A 26,492-nucleotide genomic window follows, 5' to 3' on the forward strand; every position below is an offset into this window, starting at 1 on the left:
CTTGGTTTGCTGTTGTGGTAGGTCTATGTGAGACTGGAATTGTAGTGAGTGTGGTTTCCTTCTCCTCCTGACTGGTTACGCCAGTACTGAGTTGAGAGAGCTTAGCCTCCAGTTTGGCTATATGGTTGCATCTCTCACATGTGTTGGAATTTGTTGGGAGGAGGAGAGGGTTGTCTGTGTACATTAGGCAGTTGTAACATTGCCTCAAGATTCCCAGGTTCACCAGCTGGACCGGAGAGGAGATTGACAACTGACCTTTGGACATGCTAGAATAGTATTGTGAATTCCTTTATAATTGAAAAAAAGGGCCAATGGGGAACAAGTTACTCAAGGGGAGTTTGTGAGGGTGTAGTGCTTTTAATTTTTTAGTGCTGACTTATATAATTGCTTTAGTGAGCAAGTGCTAGGCTTTAGCATAGGAAATGGGTGTTTATTATGAGAACTAGATCAGTTCCAAGGCTCAAACCCAAATAAGCGGCGCTGTTCGATGAAGCGCTATGCACAAAATCACGCAAAGCCGCGCTACAGCGGGTTTTATACAGGCGGACTTGAAAGAGCTAGAAATTGGCCCAAAACAGCCAACAGACTACCAGATTCCTGTGCTGGGAACACTCCTCCAGGGACAGATAGCCTGCTCCAAGCTCCCCACTGCCACTGGTGAACAAAGAAGCCTCCCTCTATCCAAGAAAGGAAATGGCAACACAGGAACTTTCCAAAGTCCAGAATACAGCAAAGCCTGTATTTGGAGTACTCTAGGTCAGGAAAGATGGGAAACAAGGATAACTTTTTTTTCTTTTTTGCAACAAACAGCAGGAAATTGCAATAAATATGTAACACAGGCTAGCGCACTTGAGTGTGTAGCCTCAACAAGTAAATGCAACAAACAGGACAAACTTTAAAAGTGCAGGTGCAAAAACAACTTTAGACAGTTTAAAACAGTTCAAGAAGCAGAAATATTTGCAGTTTAGCTAGATCGGACAGTCGCCCAGGTAGTAGCAGGAAAAAACACTTTTATCAGGTTAGCAGTCGCTCTTTTAGCGTCTCTGCTGCTAGCACCACTCTGCAGGACCACGAGGAGCTTGGCTCCTATAAATCTTGGGTCCTATAAATCTCTTAGAGCAAGAAATCTGGACAAAGCCATCAATAAAAGAGAAATAAAGGCTCCGAAATAGGGGCAATTTTAAAATGCCGCTCTTACAAGCTTAGAAAGTTGATATAATAACGGGTTTTGCATTACCGTAAATTTTCTGAAGGGGATGAAGTCTGAAACTCAAACGTCTGTCATAATTTTCTAACTTCAATCTTTAATGATTTGCCACAAAAACACAATTTTATGAAAAGCAGGGGAAATCTGGACACGGTGCGAAAAATCTGTGCAGTTGAGAGGTGCCAACAAGATGTGGCCCACCTACCTTGAGAAAATTATTACTGTAACGCCCACCCACACGAAAGTAGTATGCACTTTATTTGCGTTTAATGCGTCACCATCACATGACCTTAAGCACGTGTCTCACAAAAGACACTAGTGCAGTCACAGACAGGAATCATTCGTCGCTGCCGGAACTACTTTGGTTTTACACCGGTTCCGTCAATAATTAGGTTCCGTATTCTCTGTACTAGTTTTGGTTGTACTTGTGCACGGTGAGTATTATAAGTTGGGTATTCTTGTTGTAAACTTCACAGCTGTGTTTTTTTTGCATTTAAGTATTATTTTTTTGCATTTAAGTAACTTACCAATTTAGTGACATATCCCGTAGGTGTTTGTTGGATTTTATTCGTTGTTTTGAAATCGCAAATCTAAGATCAGTGTTCCTTTCCAAGTAGGAAGTTGCGATATTTTACTGCTTTCAGTACCTATTAGGTGATTAAATGACACACAAAAGCAAGCAAAATTTTACTAAATTAGTATCTGGAATTACTGAAAATATTAACAGTTATTCTCACTGATTAATTTTGTACACATACTTTTGATCCTCAGTGCATCGCCAAAATTTTGTTTCAGTGCTGCTACTGTGTCAAACCTTTTGCTTTTCGTGTACTTTATTGTCGTAGTGAGTAGTTATTTTAGTAGTCTAGAAGTTTTTTTTCTGCACGTTTGTGATATTATACATGGACTTTATCTGCCTGACACAATCCTTCCCACTCCCTTTCACCCCCAAAGTGTGACACATTACTTGTTACCATACCTCTCAACCTCTTACTGCAAGAAATCTGGACAAAGCCTGACAAAATGGGGGGGGGGGGGGGGGACAAAGACCAAAACATACTGACACATTTTAAATACTGGTGTTATAAACGTAACATGCTGCTAGATTAGCACGGTTTGTTTTAACATACATTTTCTGAAGGATATGAAGTCTGAAACACAAGTGAATGTCATTATGTGGTGACTTCAATCACCAGATCATCCTAGTGATTTGCCAAACAAACACAAATATTATGAGGAACAGACCAGAAATAAGAGCCGCAGTTCTGGACATTCTGCAAAAATCTGGACAGTTGAGAGGTGTGCTTCTTACATTGTGGAACAATACAACGTGGAACGCTTTCTAGCAACTTAAACTAGAAACCTCACGTGATGGTTAAACTGTATAATTCTTGAAAATGTTTTTGATGAATTAAAATGTGATTTGGCGTTATTTAATAGGCATGGGTGTTTGGTAAAGATCATGAACAAGGATTCTTGTGACCATTTATTTTTGCTGTAATCATGCTCTCGTAGTGTCAAGTGGACTTAGTGATTCTAAAATAAATCGTTTATACATTATTCAGTTCAGCGGAACTGTTTATTAAGTATAGTAAACTTTTATTTGTATTTTCTTAAGGATAAGCAGCTCTCAAGTTACTTCCTGATTCCATGGCACGTGACTTAGAAAGCCGATGATGTGTTTTTTTAGCAAAAACAGTTGGACAGTTTGTAGTGGGTAGATGTTTTGTGTAGTCTATAGCAGATTGCAGCACATCATTGCAACACAACAAATAACGCAATAAATCAAGTAAATGCAGTCGACTATAAGCGAATTATAACAAAAATAAGATTCTTTGTAAAGAGTGTAATTGCATACATCATAGTAACACTAATAATTTTCTGTCATGGGCTAATTTTTAGGAAGATAATTTGCATAACCCTAGTTATAATTTTCATAGATTCACAGAATATTCCAAACGTTTTCATTCCAGTGCTAATACCTTAATCTAATCCCTTAACATGTAACATAAACATCCTTTACTGTAGGGCTGCCATTGATATAATTGTCATTCTCGTAGTTTTCTCTACTACTAATGTTACATATGTGTTACTATACTGCATGCCAAGCATTATACACTTTACAAGGAAATCTGTTCTAATTTGCTTTTATTTGAATATAATTGCATTTATTTATTGATTTACAATCTGACTGTTTTATTTATGTCCTGAAATCTGCTGTAGACTGACTGTGTTGTATTTATGTGCAGAAATCTGCTATAGAGTGCAGAAAACGTCTATGTACTGCAAAGGGATTGTGCTAACAATTACATAATCAGAATTCTATGTCACATGGCATGGAATCGGGAAGCAACTGGACAGCTGCTACTACATAATAAATACAAACTCAGCTTTATTATACTTAAGGATAGCTCTACTGAAGTTTGTAAAGAAAGACCTATTTTTAATTTTAGAATCTGAAAGCCCACTTCTCATAATGAGAGCATGGTTACAACAAAAAGAAATGGAAAAAAATTGCATATGATCTTTAAGCAATTTAAACAATTTTTAACTCTAAATGTGTAACAGACCCTTTCAAAGTGGAATTATGTGGAACATGGACTTTTTTAAGACTCAAAATTTGGAACATTCCTCATAATGTGGCACACTTGAGATGTATTGTGACTACCTATGCTTGCTGTGCAGCACAGAAAATGTTACTTAATTAGATCAGTATTTTACTGTGTTCTCTTAAATCACACTTCTGTTTGGCTAGTAAGCAGCGTTACCTAAACTGGAGCGTTTAGTTGCACTGCATTCCCTTTATATTTAAGTGAAAGTTGATAAATAGATGTGCATTGAAAGACTTTTGCATTTACTTTGCTAATTAGGATGGTGGGGACCTTTATAGTTGAGGCACATGGGAACATTACACATATAAACAATGCTCTATGCAGCAGGTTATTAAAACTGAGTTAGGTAAGTAGTAGCAACAGCACATATAGTATATGCTTGATTCACTTTTGAATGGTAGGATGTTACAAAAAAAGGCAGTTTAATATAGGAAACAGATTAAGATACAAGATGTGGTTGTCCCAGTAATTTACAGTAGTAATATTGGTGAAGCAGACCTAAGGGAAATTGAGTGTTGACCACAGGGTCTATATTATAACATTGAAGTTTAAAAACTTTGAATGTTACAATATCGAACACTTTAGAGCAAAAGCTGACAATAGCGAAGCCTCGGAACATCAAAATTTTACCTAGGGTAAGATTTCAGTGGTCCGTTCCGTGGCTTCGCTATTTACAGCACTGTGGTGCGATGGTTATGGACCAGGTTTAGGGAAGTGAGCAAACGGAGGTTATGGATTGGGTTCAGGTAAGTGTGGTGCGATGGTTACGGACTGGGTTAAGGTAAGTGAGCAAACAGACTGGGATAAGGTGAGTGTGTGGTAGTTAGGGACTTTAGGGTTAGGGTGCGGATGAGGTGAGTGTGCAGTAGTGACAGACTTCAGGGTTAGGGGCAGGTTAAGTGAGTTAGGGTTAGGGCACAGGTGAGGTGAGTGTGCGATAGTGACAGACTGTAGGGTTAGGGGCGGGTTAAGTGAGTTAGGGTTAGGGAGCAGGTGAGTGTGTGAGAGTTACAGACCATAGGGTTTGGGTTAAGGTAAGTGGATAGATAGTAGTGTATGTACAGTTTAGTGTAGGGTTAGATGTAGGATTTTAAGTGTATGTTTGTGGATTGAAGTTGTTTTGTTGTGTGTGTGTGTGTGTGTGTGTGTGTGTGTTTGTGTGTGTGTGTATATATATGTTTCTTGGAACAGCGAATTTTTTCCCTGGGAAAAAATTCGCTGTTCTGAGTGTTCGATGTTATGATTGTTTGACTGAAATGGTTCGATATTGTAACATTTGAAATTTTGAGCTTTCGATGTTATAATATAGACCCTTAACCACAGCAGCAGTGGTGTAAATTAAGTGCTACAAAGGAAAGAGGTGAGGCAGTAAGGGTTCAAAGTGCTATTACAGAAGAAAAGAAATTGAGGACCTTGAAAAAAAAAGGGCTGCTCAGTACCTTGGACTAAGATGAAGGTGAAGAAGTAGGTGATGAAGCTACTGACCAAGGGAGCAGTTAGGCCAGAGGTAGAAACATGGATTAGCAAGTAAGCAGGTAGTAGTTTTTGTTTGTTTGTTAGGAAAGTGGAGGTGGAGTGAGCAAGCTAAGTATTCGGAAAACTATAACAATATGAGATTTCTCTTAAAATAACAAGTTTGTAAACTTTTTTATGCTAAGTTAGTTTTCGGGGGGGGAGGGATCTTCACACAACAAGCCCAGTGGAGGAAGTGTCTGCATTACCCTCTGGTGTTCTATGTAAAGTTTAGGTCATTTCGACAGTAAGAACTTTAGACATGCTTTTCTGGTTTGCCTGTTGACCCTTCTCTAAACATATACATCTTTTACTGTATTTAATTTGGTAAGGTTACTGGGTTATTCCTTTCTGTGAGGAATGTCTTCTACATTTGTTTTGTGTACTTTCTGACGGTAAATTGTATTTTTAATGCAGTTATACTACTGGTGTGTCCATAGGGTAGACTTGCAAATGAGTGCAAATGTAATGAACAAAAATGTGTAAACACCAACTTTGAAGTCATCACTGTTAAACAGTCATTTATTACTCTATCCCCAAGTTACTGCAACTTTGTTTACATTTGTTTATCGGCTTGCACCACTGATCTTGGAATTGTCTGTCCTACAGTGGTAACAGTTAAGTGGTAATATAGTGATGTGTGTGTAAATTGACTTTGTTTAGTTACCCAGTTAGGTTAGTTAACAAGTAAAACTTGAATTGGACTGATTGCAGACTTTGGTTTTACTTCTTAACACTGTCTGATCACCTGATTCTTTTTGAAGAAAAAATGCTCACACCAGAATGTTCTGTAGTTCTTACAGATTGTGAAATCTCTGAAGATTGAATGGCTAGTAGAACCTGTCTTCTGCTTTGTTGTGTTTTGCCTTTTCCACCTTTCGGTCTTCTTTCTCATTTGTTTGTGTGATGTATCTTTTTTTGTCCTGATTGAGTGTTACACTCAATTACAGTGAAGCTGACCACCTTCTCTTTATCCTTTTGTCTGTTGTGTACTGCTGCCCTTTACATGAGTAATTCCGACCAGATCTACTTCCATAGCATATTTACTTCTTTAGTTTCCTGCCAGTCCTGTAGCGCCTCATTGACCATCTCCTTTAGTTCAGCACAGCCCACTTCTCAGAAATCTAGCGCTCATCTTTTTATTTTTATGTCTTCCCTATCTGTAAACCACAGAGTGACGTGATAATTAATGGCTTATTGTGTCCTTTATGTTTACATCCATGAACTCTTCTTTCCTGGTTAGGGTCAAATCTCAATCTTTCAAGCACATTAGGCTGAAGTGGTTATGGTCAGTATTTCAATTAATTCCCATTTGCTTTTATATCTCTGAGCTCTGGCTCTACTGTTCTGTTCCTTGTTGATTCTGTAATACTTGATGAAGTCAGGATGCTCAGGAACCATATGGACATTAATAGACTGCCATCTTCATGAGCTTTTGCTATGCATCTGTGCAATATGTACTAAATTTAGATTTCATGATTATATTCTGTATGTACTTCAGGTGTCAGACCCTTGTATCAACATGCTGCATGTCACATTTCCCTTTAATAAATAATAGACCCTGTGCCTTTTAATAATTATGAAGTAACAGTTAATACATACTGCACTCTTCACTAAGAGCATATATTATGTCCTCAGTAAAGTGGTGATGTAAAGATTCAGACTTTATTAATGCACATTTTAATCTGTGCAACATTTTTTCATTCTTTTGTATGACACTTCTGGCATCCTGGTTATTCTGGATTTTGATGAAATGTCTTAAGAGTTCCTTTGGGCTACTTTTTGCTTTATCATTTCTTTTGAACGATTCATGGGACAATTGTACATCTGTTTTGAGAATATTTTTACTTCTCTTGATTCTACAACATTTCTTGAAGAATCAGTTTGCACCAGTTGCTCTATGTAAAGTAGATTTATCTTGAGCAGGTGTCTCATGTTTTTCTGTAATGACCTTGGATGATTTCATTGCTTTAACATAAATCTCCGTTTCCTTCTTTAGAACCGTACTGGCTCAACTTGCCTCTCCCTCCTTTAAAGATGACAGATGCCTTGCAATGTTTGTCTTGACTGGTTCTGTTTAATTCCTTGTTAATTGGTGGTGGTTCTCTGGTGTTAACAGTAGCTTTGATGTTGATGTAGGACTCTTGCTTATCTGTTACCCATAAGTAGATGAGCTGGTGAGGCCAGCAAGTTGCAGTAAGGTATATCTGTACACCAGTAACTGCAGATGACAGTTTCATTACAGTGTCAGATATTTCTAATTTCTTGTTGACCTGTCTGACAGCTATGACTTATTCCACTTTACTTGTTGGGTTGAGGGCATACCTCTCAATGTTCCAGATTTCTGCAGAATGTCCACTTTGCCTTGTATTTTTGGTCTGCATCTGTTATAATTTGTGGTTTTCTGACAAATTACTGAGGACCGAATTTGCTAAATAATGACATACATTTGAGTTTTAGACTTTATATCCTACAGAAAATGTATGTCAACACAAACACTGTAATTCTAGCAACTTTCTAAATTTATAAGAGCAATTTTTAAAATGTGTCCCTAATTTGGGGTCTTTGACACATTATTTTAGGCTTTATCCAGATCTCATGTGCTAAGTGGTTGAGAGGTATGAGTAAGAATAGTGAGATAAATGTTTGAAACCCCTATTGTTCTGAACATCTTTTACATTCTGAGATTGTATACTTTACACCATTTTACTATACAGAAGCATCTGAAATTTCATTTTCAAAAATACAACTTTCAGAACATTATTGATAGTTTTACTTAGAGTATCTGGTAAGATCATGTCTTCAGGAAATAGTACACAGATTAGATGTATTGATTCTTGACAGTGAAACAAGTCTACTCCATCTGTAATCCATAATCCTCTCGGCACTGTTTAGGACTTGTTATATCGGTATGGCAATATTAGAACATCACAAGCTCAGTTCCCAGATATGATTCATGAATTCCTCTCAACATATATGTTTTCAGTTTGTTGGGTTCTAGTTGTCTACTTCTTTTAAATTCTAGATATTGTATATAGCTAGCTTCTTTAATTGAAAGTTAAATCTGCTTCTTTTTTGAGTGCTAACATCTGTTCTGGCCATCCTGTTATGGTGACCTGTTTTTCAGTATCTGCATCCATGTGTCTGTACATTTCTGAACTTCCTTTAGCTGCTTATTCATCTTTAATAAGTGCAACATGATACAGTGGGCCTCCATTTCATCCCCAGCGGATCCTGCTGCTGCTCTCATAAATTTGCATCACTCTCTCTCTCTCTTTTTTTCCTGCTCTGGAGCTGGATATATAGGATTTGTGTAGTCTAAAGAGATCAGTAGATACTTTCATTGAAATTTATTTATTTACCTACTTACTTACTGGTCTGTTGACAATTTTCAGCCATGACCTGAGCTCAGAGCAGAAAATACATTGCAGTCTTTCAGTTAACAGTATTGTGTACAAAATGTGGACATAAATTTAAAAATGTAGTAAGACTGAATGTTGATAGCATAACATTAAAAGATTCAGTTAGTGTGCACTGAAAAAAATGTATATAACATGCAAAACTAGACATGAATAAAATACAGTGCAATCGTACATATAATACATAAAATCAAGTGAAATATTTGTATGTAAGATGCCACATTGAGAGGAGTTAGATTCCATAAAGAAATGCTTTTTAAGTGCATCTTTTGAAACTTTTAATGGTTTCTATTTTTTTTTATGTCTGTAGGCAGGTGGTAGCAGTTCCCAGTCTAGAGAAGGCTGTCTCCCTTACAGCAGTTTTAAATGGAGGGCGTACTGGAGTGAAATTTACAAGATTATATGAAGGGCTTTGGGTGTGGGGCTGTCCCCTTCAGCCTGCGTAACAAAGTATTTTTTTTTTTTTTTTTTTGTAGAAATAATCTGATCTTTACTTTTCGCCAAGTGATTTACCTTTTTCTTATGTCAGCTGGATTGGTGATTATGTATGCTATTCTGATGAAGTTTGTTGTTTCTGGTTGACACTGCCACAGCCATAAACTTGTTTGATAGTTACTATGTTGCTGAGCACTCTGTTTTTTTGTAGCTTTTCTGGTGATTATTATTTTTACTTTATATTGCTTGCAGGTGTTTAGAATTGTTTCTAATTGGATGTCAAACACCTGAAAAATCCCAAAGGTTCATAAACGGTAAGATCACAGGCCTAAAGTCCCTGAGCTACTAAGCGAGGCTAGAAACTCTATCCCTTTATTCAGTGTCGTACACTTTTGAGGGGAGAACTCTATCACTTGCCTCACTGTTACAGTCCCGATTGCTCTGGACCTCCTGTTTCTCTGCAAGTCCAGTATCTCCACCAATAGTAGAAATGGTGACCTAAATCTTCATTGACAAATAAATAACATAATGGAGGGACAGGTTTATATCCCAGTGTCTCCCTGATCTCTGGAATAAACTTGCCCTATATGTTAAGCAGTCTGATTCACTATCTTTTAAACATAAACTAGATGACTAGGTGGGTTCATAGGTTCATAGGTTCATACTAGGCTATCTGCCCAAGGGCATTTATAAGCCTAGCCCATAGTTATGTGGCTTTCACCACCCCTTTAGTTTGAATAAAAACTATGCCTATCATTTTTCTGTGCCTCTGTCAAGCAGTGACACTGAAGTAATCCCTGGGGTATATCTGCGATCTCCCATCCATTGGTCAAGATTCCTCTTGAACAAGGCCAGCGATGTGCTCTGCCTCACATGTACCGGGATTTTGTTCCACAGCATAGGGAGTCTCTGGGTAATGAATCTGTCCCTCCAGCACGTTCTATTTATAACCGTGTCAAGGTTTAAGTCTCCGCCCTTGTGGTTCTGAGGGATCTAGATTTTTGAGGTGAAGCATATTCATCAAATCTGGGTTTGACATGGCCTTATATGTCAGGCACAGGTCACCTCTGAGCAAGCGGTATGAGACTGAATAGAGCTGGAGTTCTTTCAGTCGGGCAGCATAAGACATATTTTTGAGACCCTTTATCCTTTTGGTGAGGAACTTTTGGGGCCTTTCAAGCTGCAGCAGGTGTCTGGTCAGATACATTCGAACGGGGCATTGTACTCAATCATAGGTCTAATGAGTGATGAGTACAGGGGGACGATGACCTCCCTTGATCTAGATGTGAATCCCTTCATGATCAGGTGGGCAATATAGAAGGTTTTCCTAACTACTTTAGCAACATGAGTGTCAAACGAAAGGCTACTGTCAACTTGGGTCCCCAGATCCCTGATGACTTTTTCTGTGCTCAGTGGATTGCCACCTATATGGTAGCTAGGGGTAACCTTGTTTTTCCCGAAGGGTATGACTATGCATTTTTTGGCGTTTAACTTCAGGCCATGGCTCTGGCACCAGTTATCCGATGCTGTGAGGCCCTTCTGGAGGATATCTGTGTCAGATGTGTTTTCCACTATGGCGCCCAGTTTGCAGTCATCTGCAAACTTTGTCAGCCATAACCCTCCTGTGTTTGCTTGTACTTCAGAAAAGTAGATGCCGAACAAGAGTGGACCCAGGACTGAGCCCTGTGGGACACCACTTGTGACAGGCTTTGAGTCTGACATGGCTCCAGCAACTCTGACCCTGTGGGTTCTGTCACTTAGCCAGTTTGCAACCCATCTTGTGATGTATGGGTTTACATTCAAGCTGATGAGTTTTTCGATTATACCTGAGTGGGGTATTGTGTCGAAGGCCTTTGCCAGGTCGAGGTAGGCTGTATGGACTGCCTTTCCCTCATCAATGGCCTTGGTGACTGTCTCGAAAAAGTCAACCAAGTTTAAGAGGCAGGATCTGCCTTTGACAAAGCCAAACTGGGTTGGATCCAAAGTCTGCAAGTTCCCTATGTCTTTATTTATGAGTTCCATTATGATCCTCTCCATGGCTTTGCAGATAAGGCTTGTCAAGCTAATGGGGCGGTAATTTCCAGGGTCTGTGGAGGCACCGCCCTTATGAAGTGGGACCACAGTCGCCATGCGCCACTCACTTGGGTACGTATCCTGAGGTGAGGCTAAGATTAAACAGCTGTCCTAACTGTGGGTTTAATTCCTCGTTGAGTTCATGAAGCACACAGCCGGGGACACCATCCGGTCCCATGGATGCTGTGTTTTTTGCCTTAGTGAGGGCAGTTCTCACCTGGGCGTTGGAGATGTTTGGGGGGCTACAATCCTCTGGAATAGATATCTCTCCTTTTGTGGGGGAGGGGGGGGGAGAAGTTTGCACTGAACCTGTCAGCCAGTATGTTAGCAATGTGTGTAGGTTCAGTAATTTTCACATCATTTTGAACTAATTCTGAGCAAACCTGGGAGTTTCCTCCTAGGTTTCTAACATAGCTAAAGAAGGCCTTATGATTGTCTTTAGAGTCCTTGGCGATTTTTCTCTCAAAATTTGCCTTGGATGATTTTATGAGAGCTCTTAGTTTTTTACTTATAATGATCAAAGGTGTCTTACCTTTCAAGGATTTTGCTCTATCTTGTAGTAGCTTCCTCCTTTTGTTGTAGAGCTTGTTTATGGCTGGGGTCCACCAGACTGGACGCTTGCCTTTGGTACAGAGAGTCTTAGTTTTGTTTGGGATTGCCTGCTCCATGCAGTCCTGTAGGTGCTGGTAGAAGGCATTTGTAAGTGATTCAGCGGTTTGAGTGATGTTTACCACTGGCTCAGGGGCCTTAAAGGAGACCACACTAGTTTTTAGAAGTGTGAAATCGGCTTTTGAGAAGTTTTTCACTGTGGTCTTTTTTGTTTCAGGTGGGGGCGGGATGAGGACCTCCAGTGAGATTAGTTTATGATCTGATCTCACCAGTGAGGGGTATACTTCCGGTGTTGAACATTTTGATCCCATGTTCGTGATGATGAGATCAAGTATGTTTTCTCCTCTTGTGGGGATGGTGACTAGTTGTTCCATGGCATTTGAGTTTATGAACTCCAGGAATCTTTGGGTTAGAGTGTTCGGGCTTGAGTAGTGTTCCCAGTCTATATTAGGGTAGTTGAAGTCACCTAGTATGATGGTGTTTGGAGATACATTTATCCTCCAATGTTTTCAGGAAGGCCATGTGAGGTTCCTGAGTTTGAGAGGGTGGCCTGTAACATGCTACAAATTGCAGAGCAGTCTTGCCTATGGTTAATTGCACCTGGATGGTCTCCGATGCATCGTGCGTTGCCACCAACCTTGAGGTGTGGGTGTCCTTTATGAATATGGGCACCCCCCCCTCCTTTCTTGGTGTTGTCCGGATTTTGGGGCCGGAACACATGATATGAGGTGAAACCTGTTAGTGCTGGGGTGCTCTCAGGAGCCTTGAACCAGGTTTCTGTCACAGCACAGACATCGATGTTCTCCATATTGAGAAGGGCCTCGAGTGCGTGCATCTTGAGAGTGAGACTTCTGGCATTGAGCAGCATTACCCTTAGTTTTTTTCCTTTTTGGTGTTCTAGGGTATCCACAGATGTACTCCAGGATTAACTGATATTGCTGTCCTGGAGAAAGGAGGTGCAGAATGAGATAGGGTACTAGCATGACATGAATGGTCATTGGGTACTAGTATGACATGAATGGTCATTGGGCTCAGTGAGTTTGGAATATTTATGAATCTGAGTACATGAGGGAACATGCATAAAGAAGAGGTGTGTGAACTAGGGAAAGGTCTTGACATTTTTTCTCTATGGACTACCATGTAGCAGCAACAGCCTCTAAAACTCCTCTACACTCCAGACTATTGTTTCATCACTAACCCTCTCATGATCACTTTCTCACCAGCAAAAAGCCAAATGTCTCCCAGTGCACCTCAGAGCAGACCTGCTACTAAGCTCTGTCGTCTTCAGACTTCTCCCCTGCTAGCTGCTTAACTTTATGCTAAGCACACAACACTACAGTCTTGGATGCTTCTCCCAGACAATCCCCAAATAAAGGAACTACAATTCCTCCTTCCCCAACTTCAGAGTTGAACTTAAAAAAAATTCTCCACAACAAGTTAAACTGTACATGCCACACCACTAAAGGGCCTCTTAACCTCTAGACTTGCTCTGTCTCAACTACAAACTTCTCTTAGCTTCACCCTTCTCTACCCCGACTCTCATTAACCCACAGCATTTCTACCATGATGTAAAGCTGAATCGTTGTCATGGAAAATGCTCACTTCTCTCATAATAGTTATTGCATTGGTTAATTGTTACTTTCTGTTTTATTTTTGATATGTTCAATTTACTGTCTCTCTATTGCACTTTTTTCTTTATTTCACTCAAGCTGGACCTACAAATGGTCAGTTGTGATAAGTGTACTGTCCCAGTAAGCAAATATATATTTTATTGTACAAAGCATAACCAGGAGGAAAGGAATCGGAGGTAATGGTAAAAGGGTATATACACATGGAAATGTAGCAGCCATCTTACTGAAGCACACAGGCATGACTGATTGAGATGGGAGTGAGTCAGTGTATAGTGGAAAAGATGTCAGAGAGAGAGAGAGAGATACGAAGAGATGCACAGTGGGAGAAGACAAACCTGGTTTGGACAGTACCCATTAGGAAAATACTGAGTATACCTTGGGAATTTTTATGGTCTAATCAAACTTGGATTTGTTTATGAGGTTGTTTTTCACCATAAAACACAGTAGGGCTTATATTTTATTGCATAGTAGTGAATTAAAAGAAAATGAACGCTACAAAACTGAATAACCAGGTGGATTGTGATCAAAACTGTTTGAAGGCCAGGCTAAGCAGTGTATTTTGACGAATGACTTAGTGGTGGCTAGTGAGAGACACTGTTACCCATTAGGGTAGGAAATTTCAGAAGTGTGAGGCCTGGTAGTAAAATTGATTTCTAGAGGCTTCCGGTTACATTGTAGAAGCATTTGTGAATGCCAGGGCCTAGCCAGCCTATAGAGAACCAAGAGTCCTTTCAGTTGGGAGAGAAACTCATGCTATGCACTGATAAGACAACTGTCCAACCATAAAAATCATAAAACTATATTCCCCCTAAAAGAGAACTAAGATCAAAAGATAACTCTGTTCATCATAGCCAAGTCTTACAATTCTTCAGGGGACTCCCTGTACTTAAACAAAATTTCAATAATGGATCCTAGACTGAACTGAATATCAGGGTAGACTGCACAACAGACATAATCCTAGGCTGAACATGCAACCAGTGCAGACTCTATAGAACTGCTTTTAAATATTGTGGTTGCTAGAGGCACCTTTATGTAGCCAAGCTGCTGAGGTCTATACCAGTTGAAGATATTCAGGTTCCAAGTTAGGCAGCCCTAAAGTTCCTTTAGTTTGTCCAGATGAAAGGTAAAGCATACACAGTTACTGAAAGGTTCCGATGGGAAGGTGACAGCTTAATATGGGTTATATTCATAGGTGAACGCATGACTGTTTGGGTCTGCTGGGTATTAGTTGCAATCAGATGTCATCCTCTCTACTAGGGCAGTGCCAACATGTTCAAACTTGCTTGCAAATTCCAGCCTATCGTCCCCATAAAAATGAGTTGATGGAAGATGAAATTCTTCAGGGTAGCATATATTGCCGCATTTAATGTCTTAAAGGTATTAAGATTCCATTGATTGCTATTCATCCACATTTTGGATGCTTTCCAAGTTCAAAATGGAATGTTCCTGATGGAAGGAGAAGTAATAAACATATGTTCATGATGAAAAGAGAGTTATTTTGTTTTACTTTGCTTCTGTTTACTGGGTTTAGAATGAACCCCTTTTCAGTGGAGGCCCAGGGAGGAAAGCTCCATATATTGTATAATCATTAAAACAATCATACAAGTTGAAACAAAAATTGGAGAGCTATATATAATATAGTTTTGCAAAAGAGATTAAGCAAAAACAAGTCTGACATTCTATACAGTACAGGAATCCATCTAACATATGAATCACATACGTATAAGAAGATCTTAGAGACACATTTTGCAGGCAGGAATGAGTTTACTTTATGGAAATGTAGTGGTCTCAGTATAGGTCCTTGGTATAATAGGAATTTTTTTGTGTAAAAAAAAAAAAAAAAAAAAAAAAAAGTAGTAAAAATATAATTGAGTGGTAGAAGGAAAAATGATTGTTTTGAGAGATAGTCAGGATTTGTTCTAGAGACGAGATGAAATATATTGGTATTATGGCAGTCACCCTGGTGAGATGCTGGAGCAGAACAATTTTTATCTCGGGTGACTTCTTTAAGAAAAAAAATCTGTACTTTCTGCTAGAGGGATGGAGTTCCATTGTTTAAAATTTAACCAATAACTTATAAAAGAGCCAAACAGTGTCAAGTCCACTAAATAAAACCACAAATTAACACTGCAACGGCAGGGATCCACACCACGAAAATCTTTATTAGATAATTATACATGATTAAAGCTGTCGTTTCCGACCTCGTTGGTGTTCGCCTCACTTACACCCTGGATTCCTGTTGTTCTCATAATCCTACTTGCGTTGAGCGTGACGTCACTTAAAGGGGACGAGTGGCACTTTCTTTTTGAATTGACGCCTCTATTTTGTTCTTCTGGTTGAGTAAGGAGCTCTATTAACCTTGTGAGCTCCCCTTTTAGTATTACAAGTTCAGATTGGACTTGTTGCATCTCTTCTTTCCTTACAGGGGAAAACAGTGCTGGAATGTCGTCGAGCGAATCCATACCAAAAGCAGGCTCCCAAATTCAACCAAAAACTTATAAAAGAGCCCAACAGTGTCAAGTCGAGATTCAAAAATAAAATAGAGGCGTCAATTCAAAAAGAAAGCGCCACTCGTCCCCTTTAAGTGACGTCACGCTCAGCGCGAGTAGGATTATGAGAACAACAGGAATCCAGGGTGTAAGTGACGAGAACGCCAATGAGGTCGGAAACGACAGCTTTAATCGTGTATAATTATCTAATAAAGATTTTCGTGGTGTGGATCCCTGCCATTGCAGTGTTAATTTTTGGTTTTATTGTTGAAAATTTGTTTAAGTATAGGGGGTCCCCTGAAGAATTGTAAGACTTGGTTATGGTGAACAGAGATTTATCTTTTGATCTTGGTTCTCTTTTAGGAGAATAGAGTTTTATGGTTGCACAGTTGTCTGGCTTATGCAAGATTTTTGTGTCCAGTAGCAAGTTGTGATAAATATAGTGAACTAGTTCCAACCAGTTAAGTTCCCTGAGTGCTAGACAGTGGTGTGAGAAGTAGTGATGGTTTGCGTTAAATTCTAAGGTTTTATTATCATATTCTAGCTTTACCAGCAATGTGTCTTGTAGGGTACTGAAAATTGGGGAAACCTACAGGAGAGAAACAGTAAGTAAGCTGATGATATAAGTTTTCTGGCTTCTGTTAATGAGGTATAATTTTACTCTGTATAAAGAGCCTAGTTTCTGGTGTTTTACTTTATGGCCTTTGTGTTTATCAAATTTCAACTGGTCATCAATGATGCAACTAGGAGTTTAGTCTGGTGAACTTGTTCAAACTTAATGTAAGCAGAGATGATGGTAAAATGTCTTTTGTTTTTCTGAGAGGTTTGGGAGTAAATTATATTAATTTTGTTTTATTGGGATTTAGTAGGAGTTGTAGTTTAACCAAGGTTTAATAGAGAATGCATGATTGGATATATGTTGAAGTTTTGTTGGTGTTTTTGCTGAGCAGATCAGGATAAAGTTGTCAGTGTACTGCACTGTAGTGGCTTGTTTGCTGGCAGTATGCAGTTCCTCAGTAAAGGGACTAAAGAGCAGGGAACCTATTATAGAACCCTGTGGGACTTTACTGTGAAGAAAGCAAGAGTTATGCTTCCATTTGACTGCCTGTGCCCTGTTGGATAGGTAACTGTTAAACCAATTTAGAGAGGTATTAGCAATTCTAATATTAAGAGAGTTGGAGTAAGAGCTTTTCATGTGACATGGTATCACAGGCTTTAGAAAAGTGTAAAAAAAGTATAGAGATTAAATTACCATAATTTCTTTGTGTGTTTACAGTAGCAGTGAAATGAAGCAGAACAGTAGTAGTGCTGTAGTGAGGTGGGCTGATTTTCTGATTTAAATAGTTGAAAAGCTAAGTAGGTATGCATTTCTACAGTATCTTGGATGGGGGGGTGGTGGTGGTAGGATGGCTATTGGTCTATAATTAGAGAGTTTCATTGAGATGCCAACTTTGTACATGGGTAGTATAAAATGCTTTTTCCATGTGGATGGGATAACATTTTCAGAGATGGACTGATTTGTCAGAATAGAGATGGTATTAGGTATGGCATCATCTGCCATTTTAAAGTAGTCACTTGGGAGTTTGTCAAATGCAGATGTGGCAGGTGTCAGTTTTGGAAAAAGCTTTTTAATCCTGGCAGTAGGGCCTGGTTGGAAAGAGAAGTGGTTAGGCAAATGTGGACATTGTGACTGAGGTTTGATTTGGTTTGCTGGGTTGCTGGTTATAGATTTGACTATTTCAGTAAAATAGTTATTAAATTGGTTGGTCATACTACTGTGTTGCGTTTCCAAGTGTGGAGTCGCCTGTGTGCCTTTCCCTGGTTGTAATAACATGTTAATGGACTTCCAGAATGCTTGTGGAATGTTAAAGTTAGAGATTTGGAATGTGGTGTAATATCAGTATATATGGAAAACATCAGTGGACCCACAGTGGAACTTAGTTTGACACTAGAAGTCACAGGGTTGTAAGAGGAAGAAGTTGGCCCTTATGTTGCTTGCTGAGCACATCTTGTAAGGAGAGAGATAAACCAGTTCAGAAGACTACTGAAGGCACAACAATATATCTGTTTGTGATCCAGGAGGATGCAGTGTTTAGCCATATCTGATGCCAGTGAGTGATCACATGGGACCAGAAAAGAATAGCCGCACTGGTCCTCAACATTAAGAAGGAATTCATTACCTTGGTGGAGAAACCTAACTGGAACAGATTGTGAATTGTTTACTCCTTTATATGGAATTGAGTTTCAAGTAAGCAACCTTCCCAGTAGCTAGCTACCACCCCATTTCTACCATTGTACTATTCTATCTAAATTATCTGGATGTAGCATAGACCCCTTCAAGCTAGGGGTCATCAAAACCTCTTTTTAATACAGATGGAAAAAACTCATGAGTCAAAGAAAAGGATACGAGGTGATATATAATTGATACCAGCACATTGATGCAGGCAGTACTGGTCTTTTTAGACATGGGTCGAAACTGTAGGTGGTAAAATGCATTCTTGGAACTAGGGGCAAGAGTTGATCATAATTCAACAGCTGAAGCTTACACCCATGACCATAACGGGAACTGCCTGTGAAAACTGCATACATCTCCTGAGCTTAGTATGGAAGGAAAAGCCATCCTTGTTGTGATGTCCCTGTTCTGGGCCAGTAATTAAGGAGCGACTCTGGAAAGGGACATTCACTTGGAACAAAAATAGATACACACAGTATTTCTAGATTTCTGCACCAAGCACAATTTCCCTTAAGAGCACTCGGGGAGCACATTCAGTCTGAGGGCTGGGTTTCTCTCTCTGTCTCTCTCTGTCTCTCTTGGCATGCAGTAAGATTCCCCTCTGGCACAGTTTTAGAGTTTGAATCCTCAGCTGAGAGTTCCAAGTCCTCCACCACCCTGTGTGAAACCAGTGCTGTCTGTCCCTGTTCAAGTAGCTGACGCACACTTTTTGAGATTTGATTTTCACACACACACACACACACACACACACACACACACACACACACACACACACACACCTATGAAAGGCTGGCACAGATTTACTAGCTCTGCTACCTTTTGCCCAGACTGTAAAGTAGTTATACTGCTACCAGCCAGCTACTCTAAGACTGTTTTATAAGGGTACTCAATTATACAGAGTAAAATTAATTATAATTCAAATGGTGGTGTTTGACCAATGCAGCAAGGCTTTCAGGAGCGGCCACAGTGTCACCAAATTGAAATACTCTCAAGGGTTATTTTTCTAAAAGACCAGCCACAATGAAAAGTTTAAATATACCAAAATACGAGGAGAAAAGTGCCCAAAAAACTAATAATCACAGAAATGGGCACTAATGAAGGACCACCATCAATTCCGGGATGTAAAAACATAAGGAATCGAAATACACCAATGTACAACAAGCAAAATACAAATTAACATTAATGCACTAACAATTCACTGCATTTTTGTCTGAAACAAGACTTCCTCAGATGTAAATTAACCCTAGTGATATCTTACTCCTTTATATGGAATAGAGTTTCAAGTAAGCAGCCTTCCCCGTAGATACAGTCACCAATGAGAATTATTAATCCAATAAAAGCATTTCAACATAAACCATAACAGTAAATCTAACAAACAGTTGTAAAAAAGTGTAATGTAAGAAAAAAATGCCGACTTGTCTCACCCCTTGTGTAACTTTTGTAAAATTAAAAGGAAAACCACAAGTAATGGTGAAGCACTGTCACACAAAAAAAGACTTTAATCCACTGGTTTAGTGCTTTCAGCCCAAAAATTAAGCCTTCATCAAAACAAACTGTTAAAAAAATGGTCTCATTTTTATAGCCTCATTAGTACACATCAAACCAATCATATCTCAATTTTCTTAAAACCTAATATATATATATATATATATATATATATATATATATATATATATATATATATATATATCTTTATATATATTTATATATATATATAAAATAAATCCTAAATAATGCATTCATTTTTAACAAGCATATAATCTATTTACATTTATTATAATAGGCTTTTTCCTTTCAACACAGCTTTATAGTTGACACCATTGTTAAGCCTTGGTGCCCTGCATGCATCCAAAAGGCAGGTTCTTTCGCTGGATTGTGTTTTCGATAGTACAAGTGACCTATATATATATATATATATATCTATAGTACAAGTGACCTATATATATTTTATATTAAGTTTTAAGAAAACAGATCTGATTGGTTTGATGTGTTCTGATGTTGCTATAAAAATGGGACAGGTTTTTTTAACAGTTCGTTCTGATGAAGGCCTAAATTTTGGGCTGAAAGCGCTAAACCAGTGGATTAAAGTATTTTTTGAGTGACACAGTGCTTCACCATTACTTGTGGTTTTCCTTTTAAAGTGTAATGTAGTTGCATACATAAAAATTAAAATTGAAATAACTAAAACTTAAATACTACACATAAATATAATTTACTAATAACTCCAGAATGGTTAAAAGTTTTTAAGAACATTTGTAGTGCTAGCTCCAGTGTTGCAGAGATGCAGGATACAGGTGAACCACATGGACAGAAAGAGCAGAGACAAGGTGACTGTGTCGATTATAATGACAGTGATTTCGGTAGCTGGCTGAATAGGAAGTTAAGTTTTAACGGCCAGTCTACCTATAAAGAACAACATTTTGACTCTTATGCTGACAAATGTTAAAAAGTTATATAATTCTTTACTTGGATACAGGACATTGGACATTGATAATTCTTATCTTAAGGAATGCATTAACCTAGCCATTGTACCAAAGGGTTTGAAGATACCCTAATAATTAACAAGAGGGTTCTGTTTTTCACAAAGAACTTTTGAATATATTTAACAGATGTGTGTTTGAAATCATGACCGCCACCCTCAACTCAAAAGATGTTAAGATTATGGTTGAGAAGGAATTAAGGGAGGGAGTTTCAAAGAATAAAGTTTCCCCACATTTAACCAAAGCAGAGAGGGACTTGGCCGAATTAAGGAACAATAGATATTTAAGGGTAATGAAACCAGACAAGGGAGGTGGCACTGTATTAATGAATAGTATAATATACATAACCAAGATGATGGAACTTTTACAAGATTATAGAAAATACACTAGGGTATCCAGGAATAAGATAAATATAGCGTATAGACGGATTTACTTAGATTTACTTGATTTACATATTGAAGGATTGATTGATATGGATATGTTTGTTTTTACATAATGATAAACCCACAGTCTCTTCTATTTTTTGGGATCCCAAGTACAAGAATTTGTTAGCCCCAACTTTACAGTTACTGCTTCCATGGCTAGATTTTTAGATGTTAAGCTTAAGAAGATTTAAGACTTAAGAAGCTTAAGAAGATTTCTGTGGAAGGTAAGACAGTCCTGAAAGATTTGTGGGATTTCCGTAGAAGTATTAAGCAGGATTTATTTCAGAAGAAAGCTCGACACATAAAACCAGTGTGAAGAAAAACATACTACTAAAATATGACCCCAATGGTCAAAAAAGACAATGAAGGCAGGAAGGCAGGGAAGTCCAAATAATGTCTAATGACTAGAATAAGCTCCAAGCTGCAGAAAAAACTTAGACTGAAATGTATTAGCGTATACAAATTTTATTCCCGCTTTCGTCAAAGACTTCTTCAGAATAAAAAAAAAAATCAACTCTGTTCCCTGTTATTTATACATACCCAATGAAACAATTAAAACAATCATATCAATTAACTAATTACTTAATTAAACATTAAATGGTCAAACTTTAGACAACCTAAAATAAACTTTTGTTTAAAAAATATAACACTACTGCAAGTGTTTCACTTTCAATCTTCTATTTTTTAAAAAAATACTTTATATTAATAGACTCATTTAAACCGGGTCTCTTATCAGCATCTAGTCTAATCTGCCATAAGGTTTCTTTCTGTTCAAGGTAATTTTTGAAATCACCTCCCCTCAAATCAACACTACCTACCTCTAATATAGAAAACATAAACTTTTTATATTTGGGGCATTCGGTGGTGTGTTTAAAATAAGCATTCTTACTATCCCTTACTTTGATGGCATAAATATGTTCTCGTATACGTTCTCTAAGTTTACGTGTGGTCATCCCTACTTAGAATGCTTCACATCCATTGCATTGACTAATGTACACTACCCCTGATGTGTTACATGTGACATACTCTGGTACACTAATAGTATATTTGATATGGTCCGACAAAATATATGGCCCCACAGATATGTACCTGCAAAAATTACAATTGAAACATTTGAACATTCCTTTTCTGTTGGAAATATTACCTATGAATGTTCTATATGTATCATGTTCCTGCAGTTTCTTTATGTTGTAAACATTCTGATAAACTTAGGTTTGGAACCTATAGTTTTTATTAACTCAGGATTCCCTTACAATATTTTCCAATTCTTACAAATAAGGTCCCTTATAATTGAACTATCAACAGACATACTAAGATTGCAATAAACCCTATTACCGTGTTCATTGGGTCGCTTGTTAGAAAATGGAGCTGTCAAAATAGGAGGATATAAAGTGACCAAAGGTATAGCATTAGTTATAGATTCCTTTTTGAACCCCTTAGTACAACATTTTCCTTTATTACCTGACTTAAATTCTTGGGATAACTCTCATCATAACCTCTGGCTGAAAAGATATGGATTATTAAGTTGAATTCAGTCTCCAATTCTCTATCACAAGTAGTCATATGACTAGAGTGTATGAATTGACCCTTTGGCATGTTTTTCTTAATGTAATTGGGGTGATAGCTACGATGGTGTATCCTTCCTATGAATCTTACTAAGGAACTGTTGGTTGTCAACATCCCATTTCAAAGAAACATCCAAGAAGTTTACAGTTTGCCCACACTCTCCCTTACTAAATTTCAAGTAATCTGATTTGAGATTGATGTCTGTAAGGAACTCGTTAGCTGTAAAATTCGTACCTTCCATAATGAAAAACAAGTCATCTATAAAACGTACATAGAAAGCAAGATTGTATTTTTTCTCTAATTCCTTTAAGATGGTACTTTCCCAAGTTGTCATAACAGTGTTAGCATATGCTGGACCAACAGGTGAGCCCATTGCCACCCCCTTTAGTTTTTTATAGTAATGTTCATCAAACAGAAAAAAATTGTTGTCTAAAACTATTTCCATTAAACAGCATAAAAAGCTAACGAGAGAATTGTGTGGTGGTGTGCACCTAGTTAAAAATGGTCTTAAAGCTTCTACACCTTCTAAATGCGGTATGTTAGTGAATAATGAAATTACATCAACAGTAATCATAATATACTTGTTCATGTCATAATGAAACCCATCTGTAAACCTTCTGAATTTGTCTAAAAAATCTCAAGAATCTTTTATATAGGATTTGGTTCGTTGTACTAAGGGGTTCAAAAGGGAATCTACAACTAATGCTATACCTTCAGTCACTGAATGTGCTACAGACATGGTAGGCCTAAAAAGAGGATTTACCAAATCCTTATGGACTATAGGTATGCCAAATAAAGCTCCAACCTTCGGTTTATCAATGACACAAACCTTATACATCTTTAAATCCATTTCACCACTCAGTAAGTCATATAAAATAGAATAATTTTTTTTATAACAACCTGTAATAAAGTTCATATCAACCATCAAATATTCTTCACTGTTTAACAGTTTCAACATAGCATTGTTGCACTGAACAGTGGTCATTATAACTATATTACCCCATTTATCACTTTTCATGAACCTAAGTTCATGTCTTTGTTTTAACTGGTTTAAAGCTTTACGCTCATTGATGGTAAGATTGTCATGCCAGCATTTGTTGTTATGGTACAAGCTGCCTTTTAGTTCTTTTAAACAGATTTCTTCAAACACCGCTATGGTAGGATTTAATAATGACATGAAACTAGAGGGTTTTTACAAAGGGACAAATGTCATTACATATGTCCTTCAATAAATAGTGCAGGTTCAATTTGCGAGTGAACTGCTTAAAGTCAACGACAGCTCTGCTAAAGTCTACCCGTTTTGTAGGAAGAAAATTAAAACTGAGTCTAAGAACATTTTGCTTGTCCTCGGTTAAAGTAACCCCTGACAAGTTGATAAGACTAAAGCTGTCAGTACTGTACCTTACATCTCGTCTACCGGTGAATTCAAAGTTGTTTTTGCCCTGGTTCTCGTGTTCCTTATTCTGGATATTTTGTTGTCCTTTTTGGTTAAAAAAAAAACTTTCGGTCGAGTACTATTCGTGTTCACCATATCTGTTTGAATTACCGTGTTCTTCTCTTTTTCCTCAGGAATCCGTGTTTCGCTTTCCTGTTCGCCTACAGACTCTAATAATCTTCCGGGGTTGTCGTTGGCTTTAAAAAAACCTAATCAACCCCGATGATTTTGATTGGATAAATGGTTTGGCTTATTTAATGTTATTCGCTCTTTCCTTAAGGTGGTCGCTTTGCTATTAGTTGGATTATCATTAGGGTTGATACCTTGATTAGAAGAATCAAAAGCAGTTCCGTTTTCATAAGCCGTAACAACAAATGCAGGCACGACAATCCTACCATCAATGAACGTAAAGCTTTAAATCGGTTAAAACAAAGACATGAACTTAGATTCATGAAAAGCGATTAAAGGGGGTGATATAGTTATAATGACCACCGTTCAGTACAACGATGCTATGTTGAAACTGTTAAAAAACAGTGAAGAATATCTGATTGTTGATATGAACTTTATTGTGCCTTCGGCTTTTCCCAGTTAGGGGTCGCCACAGCGGGACTCCGATCCACTAATGATTGGCAGTAGATTTTTACGTGCCGAGTTGCCAGCCCTGACGCACAACCTTTAACGAAGGTACGCCCATTCACGCATGTCTCCACACAGAAGACACTGTAGCTGAGAATCGAACAGGACAACGTCTTACTGTGAGGCGACAATGCTACAGCAGCACCACCACGAACTTTATTACAGGTTGTTATAAAAAAATTTCTTCTATTTTATATGACTTACTAATGAGTGGTGAAATGGATTTAAAGATGTATAATTTTTGTGTCATTGATGAACCGAAGGTTGGAGCTTTATTTGGCATACCTAAAGTCCATAAGGATTTGGTAAGTCCTCCTTTTAGGCCTATAGTGTCTGGAACACATTCAGTGACCGAAGGTATAGCATTACTTGTAGATTTCTTTTTGAACCCCTTAGTACAACGAGCCAAATCTTATATAAAAGATTCCTGGGATTGTTTAGACAAATTCAGAAGGTTTACAGATGGATTTCATTATGGCAAGAACAAGTATATTATGATTACTGTTGATGTAATTTCATTATTCACTAACATACCGCATTTAGAAGGTGTAGAAGCTTAAAGACAATTTTTAACTAAGTGCACCCCACCACACAATTCTCTCGTTAGCTTTTTATGTTGTTTAATGGAAATAGTTTTAGACAACAATTTTTTGTGTTTGATAAACATTATTATAAACGACTAAATGGGGTGGCAATGGGCTTCGCCTGCTGGTCCTGCATATGCTAACGCTGTTATGACAACTTGGGAAAGTACCATCTTAAAGGAATTAGAGAAAAAATACAATCTGGTTTTCTATGTACGTTTTGTAGATGACTTGTTTTTCATTATGGAAGGTACGAATTTTACAGCTGACTAGTTCCATACAGACATCAATCTCAAATCAGATTACTTGAAATTTAGTAAGGGAGATTGTGGGCAAACTGTAAACTTCTTGGATGTTTCTTTGAAATGGGATGTTGACAACCAACAGTTCCTTAGTAAGATTCATAGGAAGGATACATTTTCCAATGGTTATTTACATCATTGTAGCTATCACCCCAATTACATTAAGAAAAACATACCGAAGGGTCAATTCATATGCGCTAGTCGTATGACTACTTGTAATAGAGAATTGGAGACTGAATTCAACTTAATAATCCATATCTTTTCAGCCAGAGGTTATGATGAGAGTTATCCCAAGAATTTAAGTCGGGTAATAAAGGAAAATCGTGCCACTTTATATCCTCCTATTTTGAGAGCTCCATTTTCTAACAAGCGACCCAATGAACACGGTAATAGGGTTTATTGCAATCTTAGTATGTCTGTTGATATTTCAATTATAAGGGACCTTATTTGTAAGAATTGGAAAATATTGGAAGGGAATCCTGAGTTAATAAAAACTATAGGTTCCAAACCTAATTTTGTTTATCAGAATGTTTACAACAAAAAGAAACGGCTGGAACATGATACATATAGAACATTCATAGGTAATAATATTTCCAACAGAAAAGGAATGTTCAAATGTTTCAATTGTAATTTTTACATATCTGTGGGGCCATATATTTTGTTGGACCATATCAAATATACTATTAGTGTACCAGAGTATGTCACAGGTAACACATCAGGGGTAGTGTACATTAGTCAATGCAATGGATATGAATCATTCTACGTAGGGATGACCGCACATAAATGAACGTATACGAGAACATATTTATGCCATCAAAGTAAGGGATAGTAAGAATGCTTTATT

General features: G+C 37.9%; 1 protein-coding gene across 1 annotated transcript in view; it reads left to right on the forward strand.

Annotated features, from left to right (window-relative positions):
- Positions 1–1,551: 1,551 nt before the first annotated feature.
- Positions 1,552–26,492, forward strand: part of WDR24 (WD repeat domain 24) — a 640,974-nt gene continuing 616,033 nt past the window's right edge. The window contains exon 1 of the mRNA XM_044070612.1: positions 1,552–1,641. The gene's annotated coding sequence lies outside the window, so the exon portion shown is untranslated. The remainder of the gene's footprint in view (positions 1,642–26,492) is intronic.

The sequence above is a fragment of the Protopterus annectens genome, chromosome 4.part1 (assembly GCF_019279795.1).
Source record: "Protopterus annectens isolate FY-2018-M chromosome 4.part1, PAN1.0, whole genome shotgun sequence".
Lineage (NCBI taxonomy): Eukaryota > Metazoa > Chordata > Ceratodontiformes > Protopteridae > Protopterus > Protopterus annectens.